Source organism: Leptodactylus fuscus, chromosome 6 (genome assembly GCF_031893055.1).
Source record: "Leptodactylus fuscus isolate aLepFus1 chromosome 6, aLepFus1.hap2, whole genome shotgun sequence".
In the NCBI taxonomy this organism is placed as follows: domain Eukaryota; kingdom Metazoa; phylum Chordata; class Amphibia; order Anura; family Leptodactylidae; genus Leptodactylus; species Leptodactylus fuscus.
Genome location: NC_134270.1, coordinates 39,295,729 through 39,312,031, shown reverse-complemented (window position 1 = coordinate 39,312,031; position 16,303 = coordinate 39,295,729).

Below are 16,303 nucleotides of genomic sequence, written 5' to 3'. Positions count from 1 at the left end.
TGGACCAATTAATGGTGGAGGGAGCCTCTAAACAGCCAAGTTTTGGGAAATTCATGGTGGAGGGAGCCTCTAACCAGCCCAGTTTGGACCAATTCATGGTGGAGGGAGCCTCTAAACAGCCAAGTTTTGGGAAATTCATGGTGGAGGGAGCCTCTAAAAAACCCAGTTTGGACCAATTCATGGTGGAGGGAGCCTCTAATTAGCCCAGTTTGGACCAATTAATTGTGGAGGGAGCCTCTAACCAGCCCAGTTTGGACCAATTAATGGTGGAGGGAGCCTCTAACCACCCCAGTTTGGGCAAATTCATGGTGGAGGGAGCCTCTAACCAGCCCAGTTTGGACCAATTAATGGTGGAGGGAGCCTCTAAACAGCCAAGTTTTGGGAAATTCATGGTGGAGGGAGCCTCTAACCAGCCCAGTTTGGACCAATTCATGGTGGAGGGAGCCTCTAAACAGCCCAGTTTGGGCAAATTCATGGTGGAGGGAGCCTCTAAACAGCCCAGTTTGGGCAAATTCATGGTGGAGGGAGCCTCTAACCAGCCCAGTTTGGACCAATTAATGGTGGAGGGAGCCTCTAAACAGCCAAGTTTTGGGAAATTCATGGTGGAGGGAGCCTCTAACCAGCCCAGTTTGGACCAATTAATGGTGGAGGGAGCCTCTAACCAGCCCAGTTTGGACCAATTAATGGTGGAGGGAGCCTCTAACCAGCCCAGTTTGGACCAATTAATGGTGGAGGGAGCCTCTAAACAGCCAAGTTTTGGGAAATTCATGGTGGAGGGAGCCTCTAACCAGCCCAGTTTGGACCAATTCATGGTGGAGGGAGCCTCTAAACAGCCCAGTTTGGGCAAATTCATGGTGGAGGGAGCCTCTAAAAAACCCAGTTTGGACCAATTCATGGTGGAGGGAGCCTCTAATTAGCCCAGTTTGGACCAATTAATTGTGGAGGGAGCCTCTAACCAGCCCAGTTTGGACCAATTAATGGTGGAGGGAGCCTCTAAAAAACCCAGTTTGGACCAATTCATGGTGGAGGGAGCCTCTAATTAGCCCAGTTTGGACCAATTAATTGTGGAGGGAGCCTCTAACCAGCCCAGTTTGGACCAATTAATGGTGGAGGGAGCCTCTAACCACCCCAGTTTGGACCAATTCATGGTGGAGGGAGCCTCTAACCACCCCAGTTTGGACCAATTCATGGTGGAGGGAGCCTCTAAACAGCCCAGTTTGGGCAAATTCATGGTGGAGGGAGCCTCTAACCAGCCCAGTTTGGACCAATTAATGGTGGAGGGAGCCTCTAAACAGCCCAGTTTGGGCAAATTCATGGTGGAGGGAGCCTCTAACCAGCCCAGTTTGGACCAATTAATGGTGGAGGGAGCCTCTAAACAGCCAAGTTTTGGGAAATTCATGGTGGAGGGAGCCTCTAACCAGCCCAGTTTGGACCAATTAATGGTGGAGGGAGCCTCTAACCACCCCAGTTTGGGCAAATTCATGGTGGAGGGAGCCTCTAACCAGCCCAGTTTGGACCAATTAATGGTGGAGGGAGCCTCTAAACAGCCCAGTTTGGGCAAATTCATGGTGGAGGGAGCCTCTAAACAGCCAAGTTTTGGGAAATTCATGGTGGAGGGAGCCTCTAACCAGCCCAGTTTGGACCAATTCATGGTGGAGGGAGCCTCTAAACAGCCCAGTTTGGGCAAATTCATGGTGGAGGGAGCCTCTAAAAAACCCAGTTTGGACCAATTCATGGTGGAGGGAGCCTCTAATTAGCCCAGTTTGGACCAATTAATTGTGGAGGGAGCCTCTAACCAGCCCAGTTTGGACCAATTAATGGTGGAGGGAGCCTCTAAAAAACCCAGTTTGGACCAATTCATGGTGGAGGGAGCCTCTAATTAGCCCAGTCTGGACCAATTAATTGTGGAGGGAGCCTCTAACCAGCCCAGTTTGGACCAATTAATGGTGGAGGGAGCCTCTAACCACCCCAGTTTGGACCAATTCATGGTGGAGGGAGCCTCTAACCACCCCAGTTTGGACCAATTCATGGTGGAGGGAGCCTCTAAACAGCCCAGTTTGGGCAAATTCATGGTGGAGGGAGCCTCTAACCAGCAGAGTTGGGGGAAATCAGGGTGGAGGGAGCCTAGTATTAGCAGAATTGTGCAACGCTTATGGTGGATGAGTATGAGGATGCGGAGGAATTGGAGAGGTTGAGTACAGACATGGAGTTTCATGTTGGGGTGCTTTACACAGGTGGGCACAAAAATGACGGCTCTACCCAGTGGTGGTTCATTTTTATCAAAGTGAGCCGGTCGGCACTCTCAGCTGACAGACGGGTGCGCTTGTCAGTGATGATGCCACCGGCTGCACTGAACACCCTCTCAGATAGGACGCTGGCGGCAGGACAGGACAGCACCTCCAAGGCATATAGGGCAAGTTCAAGCCACAGGTCCAACTTCGACACCCAATACGTGTAGGGCGCAGAGGGGTCGGAGAGGACAGGGCTGTGGTCGGAAAGGTATTCCCGCAACATGCGCCTATACTTCTCACGCCTGGTGACACTAGGACCCTCCGTGGCGGCACTTTGGCGAGGGGGTGCCATCAAGGTGTCCCAGACCTTAGACAGTGTGCCCCTCGTTTGTGTGGACCGGTGAGAACTTGGTTGCCTACTGGAGGAACTGCCCTCCCTGCCGCCAACGTCACATGCTGGAAACATCTCCATCATATTCTGCACCAATTGCCTGTGGCAAGCATTGATGCGATTGGCCCTCCCCTCTACCGGAATAAAAGATGAGATGTTGTTTTTATACCGGGGGTCAAGGATAGCAAAGATCCAGTACTGGTTGTCCTCCATGATTTTGACAATACGCTTGTCGGTTGTAAAGCACCCCAACATGAACTCAGCCATGTCTGCCACAGTGTTAGTTGGCATGACTCCTCTGGCCCCACCGGAAAGTTCAATCTCCATTTCCTCCTCATCCTCCATGTCTACCCATCCGCGCTGCAACAATGGGACGATTCGAAGTTGCCCGGAAGCCTCCTGTATCACCATCACATCATCGGACAACTCTTCTTCCTCCTCCTCCTCCTCCTCCTCCTCCATTAAACGCAGTGAAGCGGACAGATGTGTGGACCTACTCTCCAGCTGTGACGGATCGGATGCTATCCCTAACTCCTCTGTGTGATCTGAGTTATCCCTGATGTCAATCAGGGATTCTCTCAGAACACACAAGAGCGGGATTGTAAGGCTCACCATCGCATCCTCAGAGCTCACCCTCCTTGTGGACTCCTCAAAGACCCGTAGGATGTCACAAAGGTCTCTCATCCATGGCCACTCATGGATGTGAAACTGAGGCAGCTGACTTTGTGGCACCCTAGGGTTTTGTAGCTGGTATTCCATCAAAGGTCTCTGCTGCTCAACCACTCTATTCAACATCTGAAACGTTGAGTTCCAGCGTGTGGGGACGTCGCACAAAAGCCGGTGTTGTGGCACATGCAGGCGTTGCTGGAGAGATTTTAAGCTAGCAGCGGCTACTGTCGACTTGCGAAAGTGGGCGCACATGCGCCGCACTTTCACCAGTAGCTCTGGAACATTGGGGTAGCTCTTTAGGAAACGTTGCACCACTAGGTTGAAGACGTGGGCCAGGCATGGAACATGTTGGAGTCCGGCAAGCTCCAGAGCTGCTACCAGGTTCCGGCCGTTATCACAAACGACCATGCCTGGGCCCAGGTGCAGCGGCTCAAACCATATTGCCGTCTCATCGAGGAGGGCATCCCTCACCTCGGAGGCAGTGTGCTGTCTGTCCCCCAAGCTGATCAGCTTCAGCACAGCCTGCTGACGTCTACCAACGCCAGTGCTGCAACGTTTCCAACTCGTAGCTGGGGTCAATCTAACAGCGGAGGAGGAGGCGGTGGCGGAGGAGGAGGCGGTGGCGGAGGAGGAGGCGGTAGAGGAGGAGGAGGAGGGGGGTGTTCTTCTCGTGTCCCTGCCAGGAATGTTAGGCGGGGAGACGAGGTACACCGGGCCAGTTTGGGAAGCAGTCCCAGCCTCAACTACATTCACCCAGTGTGCCGTCAGTGAAATGTAGCGTCCCTGTCCGCATGCACTTGTCCACGCGTCGGTGGTCAAGTGGACCTTTGTGCAAAGCGCGGAACTAAGGGCCCGCCTGATGTTGAGTGACACGTGCTGGTGCAAGGCGGGGACGGCACACCGGGAGAAGTAGTGACGGCTAGGGACGGCATAGCGAGGTGCCGCAGTTGCCATCAGGTCCAGGAAGGCGGGAGTTTCAACAAGCCGGAACGCCAACATCTCCTGGGCCAGCAGTTTAGCGATGTTGGCGTTCAAGGCTTGCGCGTGTGGGTGGTTAGCAGTGTATTTCTGCCGCCGCTCCAATGTCTGAGAGATGGTGGGTTGTTGTAAAGAAACGCCTGATGGTGCCTTTGATGGTGCAGGAGAAGGAGATAAGACAGGACCAGGGGAGGATGAGGTAGAAGTCAACAAAGTGGCGGAGGCAGATGAAGTGGTGTCCTGGCTCGTCCTCTGGAGTGCATCGCCAGCACAGTCAGCAGTGGCAGTGGCAGAGGCAGAGGCAGAGGCAGTGGCAGTGGCGTGAACGGCAGTCGGCCTTTGTCCTGCCGTTGCTGCCTGCCACTGATTCCAGTGCTTGGATTCCAAATGACGGCGCATTGAAGTGGTGGACAGGTTGCTCTTCTCAGAGCCCCTAATCAATTTCGAGAGGCAAATTGTGCAGACAACACTATATCTGTCCTCGGCGCATTCCTTGAAAAAACTCCACACCTTCGAGAAACGTGCCCTCGAGGTGGGAGTTTTTCGGGGCTGGGTACGAACTGGAACATCTTGGGAGATTCCGGGTGTGGCCTGGCTTCGCCTAAGCTGCTGACCTCTGCCTCTGCCTCTAGCTACCCTTTTTGGTGCTGCACCTGCCTCAACATCCACACTACTTTCCCCGCTTGACATCCCCCCTGTCCAGGTCGGGTCAGTGTCCTCATCATCCACCACTTCCTCTTCCAACTCCTGTCTCATCTCCTCCTCCCGCACAATGCGCCGGTCAACTGGATGCCCTGACGGCAACTGCGTCACATCATCGTCGATGAGGGTGGGTTGCTGGTCATCCACCACCAAATCGAACGGAGATGGAGGAGACTCTAGTGTTTGAGCATCTGGATACAGATGCTCCTCTGTTAGGTTCGTGGAATCGTGACGTGGAGAGGCAGGTTGAGGGACAATGAAAGGAGCGGAGAACAGCTCTGGGGAGCAGGGACAGTTTGGGTTATTGTTCTGTAAAGCTTCGGAATTTTGGGAGGAAGGAAGACAAGACTGTTGGGTAATAGGAGGAGAGGAGGCAGAGTCTGACTGGCTGCTGGACAATGTGCTGTAAGCGTTCTCTGACAGCCATTGCAAGACCTGTTCCTGGTTCTCGGGCCTACTAAGGTTTGTACCCTGCAGTTTAGTTAATGTGGCAAGCAACCCTGGCACTGTGGAGTGGCGCAATGCTTGCTGCCCCACAGGAGTAGGCACGGGACGCCCTGTGGCTTCACTGCTACCTTGCTCCCCAGAACCATTCCCCCGACCTCGCCCACGGCCTCGTCCACGTCCCTTTCCGGGAGCCTTGCGCATTTTGAATTCCTAGTTAGAAATTGGCACTGTATACCAGTAGTAAAAATTGTGGGTGCACGTAACCCCAATATATTCTTTGAATTCCCAGTCAGAAACTGGCACTATATGGCAGTAGCAAGAAATGAGGGTATTTGTATTCCCAATATACTCTTTGAATTCCCAGTCAGACAATGGCACTGTATACCAGTAGTAAAAATTGTGGGTGCACGTAACCCCAATATATTCTTTGAATTACCAGTCAGAAACTGGCACTATATGGCAGTAGCAAGAAATGAGGGTATTTATAACCCCAATATATTCTTTGAATTCCCAGTCAGACAATGGCACTGTATACCAGTAGTAAAAATTGTGGGTGCACGTAACCCCAATATATTCTTTGAATTCCCAGTCAGAAACTGGCACTATATGGCAGTAGCAAGAAATGAGGGTATTTGTATTCCCAATATACTCTTTGAATTCCCAGTCAGACAATGGCACTGTATACCAGTAGTAAAAATTGTGGGTGCACGTAACCCCAATATATTCTTTGAATTCCCAGTCAGACACTGGCACTATATGGCAGTAGCAAGAAATGAGGGTATTTGTATTCCCAATATATTCTTTGAATTCCCAGTCAGACAATGGCACTGTATACCAGTAGTAAAAATTGTGGGTGCACGTAACCCCAATATATTCTTTGAATTACCAGTCAGAAACTGGCACTATATGGCAGTAGCAAGAAATGAGGGTATTTATAACCCCAATATATTCTTTGAATTCCCAGTCAGACAATGGCACTGTATACCAGTAGTAAAAATTGTGGGTGCACGTAACCCCAATATATTCTTTGAATTCCCAGTCAGAAACTGGCACTATATGGCAGTAGCAAGAAATGAGGGTATTTATAACCCCAATATATTCTTTGAATTCCCAGTCAGACAATGGCACTGTATACCAGTAGTAAAAATTGTGGGTGCACGTAACCCCAATATATTCTTTGAATTCCCAGTCAGAAACTGGCACTATATGGCAGTAGCAAGAAATGAGGGTATTTGTATTCCCAATATACTCTTTGAATTCCCAGTCAGACAATGGCACTGTATACCAGTAGTAAAAATTGTGGGTGCACGTAACCCCAATATATTCTTTGAATTCCCAGTCAGAAACTGGCACTATATGGCAGTAGCAAGAAATGAGGGTATTTGTATTCCCAATATACTCTTTGAATTCCCAGTCAGACAATGGCACTGTATACCAGTAGTAAAAATTGTGGGTGCACGTAACCCCAATATATTCTTTGAATTCCCAGTCAGACACTGGCACTATATGGCAGTAGCAAGAAATGAGGGTATTTGTATTCCCAATATACTCTTTGAATTCCCAGTCAGACAATGGCACTGTATACCAGTAGTAAAAATTGTGGGTGCACGTAACCCCAATATATTCTTTGAATTACCAGTCAGAAACTGGCACTATATGGCAGTAGCAAGAAATGAGGGTATTTATAACCCCAATATATTCTTTGAATTCCCAGTCAGACAATGGCACTGTATACCAGTAGTAAAAATTGTGGGTGCACGTAACCCCAATATATTCTTTGAATTCCCAGTCAGAAACTGGCACTATATGGCAGTAGCAAGAAATGAGGGTATTTGTATTCCCAATATACTCTTTGAATTCCCAGTCAGACAATGGCACTGTATACCAGTAGTAAAAATTGTGGGTGCACGTAACCCCAATATATTCTTTGAATTCCCAGTCAGACACTGGCACTATATGGCAGTAGCAAGAAATGAGGGTATTTGTATTCCCAATATATTCTTTGAATTCCCAGTCAGACAATGGCACTGTATACCAGTAGTAAAAATTGTGGGTGCACGTAACCCCAATATATTCTTTGAATTACCAGTCAGAAACTGGCACTATATGGCAGTAGCAAGAAATGAGGGTATTTATAACCCCAATATATTCTTTGAATTCCCAGTCAGACAATGGCACTGTATACCAGTAGTAAAAATTGTGGGTGCACGTAACCCCAATATATTCTTTGAATTCCCAGTCAGAAACTGGCACTATATGGCAGTAGCAAGAAATGAGGGTATTTATAACCCCAATATATTCTTTGAATTCCCAGTCAGACAATGGCACTGTATACCAGTAGTAAAAATTGTGGGTGCACGTAACCCCAATATATTCTTTGAATTCCCAGTCAGAAACTGGCACTATATGGCAGTAGCAAGAAATGAGGGTATTTGTATTCCCAATATACTCTTTGAATTCCCAGTCAGACAATGGCACTGTATACCAGTAGTAAAAATTGTGGGTGCACGTAACCCCAATATATTCTTTGAATTCCCAGTCAGAAACTGGCACTATATGGCAGTAGCAAGAAATGAGGGTATTTGTATTCCCAATATACTCTTTGAATTCCCAGTCAGACAATGGCACTGTATACCAGTAGTAAAAATTGTGGGTGCACGTAACCCCAATATATTCTTTGAATTCCCAGTCAGACACTGGCACTATATGGCAGTAGCAAGAAATGAGGGTATTTGTATTCCCAATATACTCTTTGAATTCCCAGTCAGACAATGGCACTGTATACCAGTAGTAAAAATTGTGGGTGCACGTAACCCCAATATATTCTTTGAATTACCAGTCAGAAACTGGCACTATATGGCAGTAGCAAGAAATGAGGGTATTTATAACCCCAATATATTCTTTGAATTCCCAGTCAGACAATGGCACTGTATACCAGTAGTAAAAATTGTGGGTGCACGTAACCCCAATATATTCTTTGAATTCCCAGTCAGAAACTGGCACTATATGGCAGTAGCAAGAAATGAGGGTATTTGTATTCCCAATATACTCTTTGAATTCCCAGTCAGACAATGGCACTGTATACCAGTAGTAAAAATTGTGGGTGCACGTAACCCCAATATATTCTTTGAATTCCCAGTCAGACACTGGCACTATATGGCAGTAGCAAGAAATGAGGGTATTTGTATTCCCAATATATTCTTTGAATTCCCAGTCAGACAATGGCACTGTATACCAGTAGTAAAAATTGTGGGTGCACGTAACCCCAATATATTCTTTGAATTACCAGTCAGAAACTGGCACTATATGGCAGTAGCAAGAAATGAGGGTATTTGTATTCCCAATATATTCTTTGAATTCCCAGTCAGACAATGGCACTGTATACCAGTAGTAAAAATTGTGGGTGTATATAGCCCCAATTCTATTGCTAGGGGACTTGCAGGGTATTTCTGGGGTGAAGGTGGGGGGGCACACCGTTGGAACGGGTATCGGGGTATATATCGGGTATACGGGAATACACTGACAGTGTATTCCATTCAGGATCCTGGGAAAGCTGGGTTGCGGCGATTGAGCCCGTCAGTGCCACGTTACACTGACAAGCTTCTCCCTGGAATTTAGCTCTTACAAGAGCTGTTGGTTGTCTTCTCCTTCCTATCCTAGCCTGTCCCTGCCTACCCAGAATCTAAGCCCTAGCTAGCTGGACGGAAACCTCCGTCCTCGGTGAATTGCAAGCTCAGAATGACGCGAAGCTGGGCGTCGCTGTTCTTTTAAATTAGAGGTCACATGTTTTCGGCAGCCAATGGGTTTTGCCTACTTTTTTCAACGTCACCGGTGTCGTAGTTCCTGTCCCACCTACCCAGCGCTGTTATTGGAGCAAAAAAGGCGCCAGGGAAGGTGGGAGGGGAATCGAGTAATGGCGCACTTTACCACGCGGTGTTCGATTCGATTCGAACATGCCGAACAGCCTAATATCCGATCGAACATGAGTTCGATAGAACACTGTTCGCTCATCTCTACTGTTCACTACACAGCGTGGAGTCCAAAAATTGAAGGCTTCAATTTTTGGACTTCACGCTGTGTAGTGATTACAAAATCTGCCAGCTACTTAGTCCCCCCCACTTACCTGCAGAGAAGCGCTGCCGTTGCCACTCCCCATTGTTCTCGCTCCTCTTCTCTCTACTTCACATGCCTGCAGAGTGCCATGTGCGCCATCACCTCCCAGGCTAGTGTTACTGATGCTGGGAGTAGGCGGGGCATGTTGTAGCTTAGGACAGTGTTGCCGGGTACAAGGAGGGGAGACAAGAGTGCATCACTTATGTCTCCCCTCCCAGTACCCGCCCACACTCTCCTAAGCCACAAGTCCCGTCTTCTTCCAGCATCTGTAACACAAGCCTGGGAGGAGAGGGCGAGCACAGCGCTCTGCAAGCATGTGAAGTAGAGAGAAGAGGAGTGAGGACAACGGGGAGTGGTAGCAGCAGCAATTCTGTGCCGGTAAGTTGAGCGAAAGGGATCAGAATTCCATTCCCGATCTTTTTTAGGCACTTAACCCTATCACTTATCACTTCAATACTTACTAAATGTAGTTAAGTTTGGTATACTCGCACAATGGAGATCCTCCAAGCCCCCGCTGATACAGCAATGGTTGGAAAGAGTAAATGAAAGCCATCACATGCAAAATCTCCTTAATGCCTCCCCCACCCAAGCTGAAGAATTTAGGAAACCTCACACTATTGGACTCCATTTTACTCTTTATCCAAATAATTGGAGCTCATGAGTATGTTTTTGTACCTCTTATTCCCTATCCGCCTAATTTCCGCTATTATGTGTCTGTAAAAAACAATACTTTTCAAAGATTTTTAAAATTTTTATTAAACGGATGTGTACCTCTTTATTTTAACTCATGGTTCTCCTTGGCCAGATAGGTCTGTCACAAAACAACTGGTTTTCCAAAGCAACACACTTATGTGATATTCTGTCACATGATGTCTATGTGTTCATGCATGGTCACCCAGCTTTTTTTTATGATTTGCAGACTGTAAATGATTTTCTTAGCATGTCACACAATTGTATTGAATTGGTTTCACGATAAATTGGAGTCCTTAACCAGATAAGAGCTGTCTGCACTTAAATGGTCGCTAACTTTTCAGACTATTTAGTCTCATTTTTTAGAGCGTGTGATTGAGGACCAAAATGTAATACACTGTAATTAAAAATATGGCTGCTTTCTGTCTGAAAAACCTCTCTAGAGTTCATGCCACTAGGTGTCTCCCTTCTAGCTAATTTGCAGTTCAATTTTATGTTACTAAGGAAGTCTGTCCGTAGATACATACCATTCTGCCTTTCTTATCTCAGTGAGTGTAGACATGGTCCTTTTACCCTTTAATGGATCTCAGATTGGTTAGTCAATGTACTTATGAAACCTATTGAACTACTGAGAAAACCATGATAATGTTTCTTTAACAAAAGCTGCTTAACTTGCGATACACATATCTGCAGACATCCAACCAATAGAGAAGGTAAAGGAGGTGTAAGCCAATGGCTGGTCAGGTAATGGAGGGGATGTACATCTCACCCAGACTACTAAGGTGGGTAAGATGGGAAAACTCCAGAAAGAATGTTTCTCAGCAGATAACTATTGTCTGCTGAGGGTTATTTCAGAGTTCCGTTTACTGGGCTGGATTTTTAAGAATGACAGGTAGGTTGGTAGTGGGACCTGTCATTCCACCTCCCTTCAGTCCACACTTTGGGGATGTTCCGGCAGTGACTCAGCTGCAGAGAGTCTCCTCGTCAAGGAGGCTTAAGAAGTTGCTCCAGCAGCAACACTTTGGCAGAGCTTGGCTGGAGAGCCAACAGAGAGGTCATATTTTTGGAGATGTGTCCTGAATGATTCTACTGGCTTTTGGATTCCTGTTATTCTAGGTGAGGTAACCTATTCTTATGTTTAGTTAGAGCCTAGCCGGGCAGTATTTATTTTTGTATTGTTTCCTTTTGTTGCTGCACTATATTTTTGAGTAAAAATAAAACTCTACCTTTATTTTGGACTAAAGAAACTGGACTTGTGTGTCTATGCCACCCCACCTAGCAACCCCAGACCCTGACAGAGGATACATCTGTATGGTTAAGACTGGACACATGGTGTAATAAAACTATGTATTACTTACGTTATGACCTAACTTCAGGTGGGGACCCTAGGTCAAGATGATCATTTCAACAATGTTATTGTACATGGTGGTAGAAGGCAACAGGGCATGAAGCACACACTTAAATCTATACATATACACCATAAAGGTAATTGACACAACTTTCTAGGTATGTCTAGCTGGATTCTAGCGCTGTGACATGGCTAATAGTCATAATAGCACGATTTGGTGACCTATTTATAGTATGGATAATACGCATGTATTGAATATGTGATATATGATTGGTTGTATGTCATGCATCTGACTAATGTGTTATTTTGTTTCTTTGCACCTTATGTGTGTGCAGTATACATCAAATGGGGAATTTTACTGTAAGTATTCACCCCTGATATCTACATGCTATGCTATCAGGAAGACAGGTGTATCATCTCCCCTCCTCTACAGCAGAGTTAGCATGCTTTGTATGCAACTACTGGCATGAAAAAGTTATATTTTTTTGCACAAGGCAGATTTTCAAGCAAACAATTGCACCTTTTTGTCTCCTCTCTGGTCCTGCCAGGTTTGTGAATACTTACTCTAGCTTACTGATGTAAATGATACCTGAAATCTACATCAGCTATGAGTTGGCATTGGTTTCACACAGCAGAAGGTGCAACTGATTTATGAGGAGTGGAGCGCATCCTCTGCTGGTGCAGGAGATATGAGGATAGGATTGAAAAACAGTCTTCATAAAACTTACCCTATATGTATAAAACTAGAGGGGCACAGCTCTTAATCATTGAGTTCAGGTCTTTAATTCAGTCCTAGCCATACAGTCGCCTCTACCACCAAGCACAATGTGCAGGCAATATAAAGCACAATATGTATGTAGTATAAAGCACAATGTGTAGGTAGTATAAAGTACAATGTGTAGGTAGTATAAAGCACAATGTGTAGGTAGTATAAAGCACAATGTGAATGTAATATAAAGCACAATGTGTAGGTAGTATAAAGCACAATGTGTAGGTAGTAAAAAGGACAATATGTATGTAATATAAAGCAAAATGTGTAGGTAGTATAAAGCACAATATGTATGTAATATAAAGCACAATGTGTAGGTAGTATAAAGCACAATGTGTAGGTAGTATAAAGCACAATGTGAATGTAATATAAAGCACAATGTGTAGGTAGTATAAAGCACAATATGTATGTAATATAAAGCACAATGTGTAGGTAATATAAAGCACAATATGTATGTAATATAAAGCACAATGTGTAGGTAATATAAAGCACAATGTGTAGGTAGTATAAAGCACAATATGTATGTAATATAAAGCACAATGTGTAGGTAGTATAAAGCACAATATGTATGTAATATAAAGCACAATGTGTAGGTAGTATAAAGCACAATGTGTATGTAATATAAAGCACAATATGTATGTAATATAAAGCACAATGTGTAGGTAGTATAAAGCACAATATGTATGTAATATAAAGCACAATGTGTAGGTAATATAAAGCACAATATGTATGTAATATAAAGCACAATGTGTAGGTAGTATAAAGCACAATGTGTATGTAATATAAAGCACAATATGTATGTAATATAAAGCACAATATGTAGGTAATATAAAGCACAATATGTATGTAATATAAAGCACAATGTGTAGGTAGTATAAAGCACAATGTGTAGGTAGTATAAAGCACAATGTGCAGGCAATATAAAGCACAATGTGTATGTAATATAAAGGACATTGTGTAGGTAGTATAAAGCACAATATGTATGTAATATAAAGCACAATGTGCAGGCAATATAAAGCACAATGTGTAGGTAATATAAAGCACAATGTGTAGGTAGTATAAAGCACAATGTGCAGGCAATATAAAGCACAATGTGTAGGTAGTATAAAGCACAATGTGTAGGTAGTATAAAGTACGATGTGTAGGTAGTATAAAGCACAATGAATAGGTAGTATAAAGCACAATGTGTATGTAATATAAAGCACAATGTGTCGGTAGTATAAAGCACAATGTGTAGGTAGTATAAAGTACAATGTGTAGGTAGTATAAAGCACAATGAATAGGTAGTATAAAGCACAATGTGTATGTAATATAAAGCACAATGTGTCGGTAGTATAAAGCACAATGTGTAGGTAGTATAAAGCACATTGTGTAGGTAGTATAAAGCACATTGTGTAGGTAGTATGAAGCACAATGTGTAGGTGGTATAAAGCACAATGTGTAGGTAGTATAAAGCACAATGTATAGATGGTATAAAGCACAATGTGTAGGTAGTATAAAGCACAATGTGTAGGTAGTATAAAGCACAATGTGTAGGTAGTATAAATCACAATGTGTAGGTACTATAAAGCACAATATATATGTAATATAAAGCACAATGTGTAGGTAGTATAAAGCACAATGTGTAGATGGTAAAGATGAGCAAACACTAAAATGTCAGAGGTTTGAAATCCGATTCGAACAGCCACACACTGTTCGGCTGTTCGAATGGATTTCGAACCCCATTATAGTCTATGGGGGGAAATGCTCATTTCAGCGGTACGCAAAATTCGATAACATTATACTTACCAAGTCCATGAGTGATGGTCGGGCTGGATTCTCCTTGAAGTCTTCTCCCGGCGCAGCATCCCCGCGTCTTCTTCCAGATGGAATTCACTCTGCCCAGGCATCGGGGCCTAGGCAGAGCTGACTGCGCATGCGCGGTCAGCTCTGCCCGACGCCTGAGCATGTCCGCGCATGCGCAGTCGGCTCTGCCTAGGCTGGATGCCTAGGCAGAGTGAATTCTAGCCGGAAGACGCCGCGGGGACGCTGCACGGAGAAGACTTCTAAAGGTAAGAGAAGAACCACCGTTGATTGGCAGAATGTATAGCATTCTGCCAATCAACGCTGGTTCTGCATTGAACCTTAAACTTCGAACAGATAGTAGTGTTCAATCGAGTACGAGTATCTTGAATACCGTAGTATTCGATCGAACACCTACTCGATCGAACACTACTCGCTCATCTCTAGTAGAAGGTATAAAGCACAATGTGTAGGTAGTATCAAGCACAATGTGTAGATGGTATAAAGCACAATGTGTAGGTAGTATAAAGGACAATATGTAGGTAATATAAAGCACATTGTGTAGGTAGTATAAAGCACAATGTGTAGGTAGTATAAAGCACAATGTGTAGGTAGTATAAAGCACAATGTGTAGGTAGTATAAAGGACAATATGTAGGTAATATAAAGCACATTGTGTATAAAGCACAATGTGTAGGCGGTATAAAGCACAATATATAGGTAATATAAAGCATAATGTGTAGGTAGTATAAAGCACAATATATATGTAATAAAAAGCACATAGTGTAGGTAGTATAAAGCACAACATGTAGGTCGTATAAAGCACAATGTGTAGGTATTATAAAGCACAATGTGTAGGTAGTATAAAGCACATTGTGTAGGTAGTATAAAGCACAATGTGTAAGTGGTATAAAGCACAATGTGTAGGTAGTATAAAGCACATTGTGTAGGTAGTATAAAGCACAATGTGTAGGTAGTATGAAGCACAATGTGTAGGTGGTATAAAGCACAATGTGTAGGTAGTATAAAGCACAATGTGTAGGTAGTATAAAGCACAATGTGTAGGTAGTATGAAGCACAATGTGTAGGTAGTATAAAGCACAATGTGTAGGTATTATAAAGCACAATGTGTAGGTAGTATAAAGCACAATGTGTAGGTAGTATAAAGCACAATGTGTAGGTAGTATGAAGCACAATGTGTAGGTAGTATAAAGCACAATGTGTATATAGTATAAAGCACAATGTGTAGGTAGTATAAAGCACAATGTGTATATAGTATAAAGCACAATGTGTAGGTAGTATAAAGCACAATGTGTAGGTAGTATAAAGGACAATATGTAGGTAATATAAAGCACATTGTGTATAAAGCACAATGTGTAGGCGGTATAAAGCACAATATATATGTAATAAAAAGTGCATAGTGTAGGTAGTATAAAGCACAACATGTAGGTCGTATAAAGCACAATGTGTAGGTATTATAAAGCACAATATATATGTAATAAAAAGCACATAGTGTAGGTAGTATAAAGCACAACATGTAGGTCGTATAAAGCACAATGTGTAGGTAGTATAAAGCACAATGTGTAGGTATTATAAAGCACAATGTGTAGGTATTATAAAGCACATTGTGTAGGTAGTATAAAGCACAATGTGTAAGTGGTATAAAGCACAATGTGTAGGTAGTATAAAGCACATTGTGTAGGTAGTATAAAGCACAATGTGTAAGTGGTATAAAGCACAATGTGTAGGTAGTATAAAGCACATTGTGTAGGTAGTATGAAGCACAATGTGTAGGTGGTATAAAGCACAATGTGTAGGTAGTATAAAGCACAATGTGTAGGTAGTATGAAGCACAATGTGTAGGTAGTATAAAGCACAATGTGTAAGTGGTATAAAGCACAACATGTAGGTCGTATAAAGCACAATGTGTAGGTATTATAAAGCACAATGTGTAGGTAGTATAAAGCACAATGTGTAGGTATTATAAAGCACAATGTGTAGGTATTATAAAGCACATTGTGTAGGTAGTATAAAGCACAATGTGTAAGTGGTATAAAGCACAATGTGTAGGTAGTATAAAGCACATTGTGTAGGTAGTATGAAGCACAATGTGTAGGTGGTATAAAGCACAATGTGTAGGTAGTATAAAGCACAATGTGTAGGTAGTATGAAGCACAATGTGTA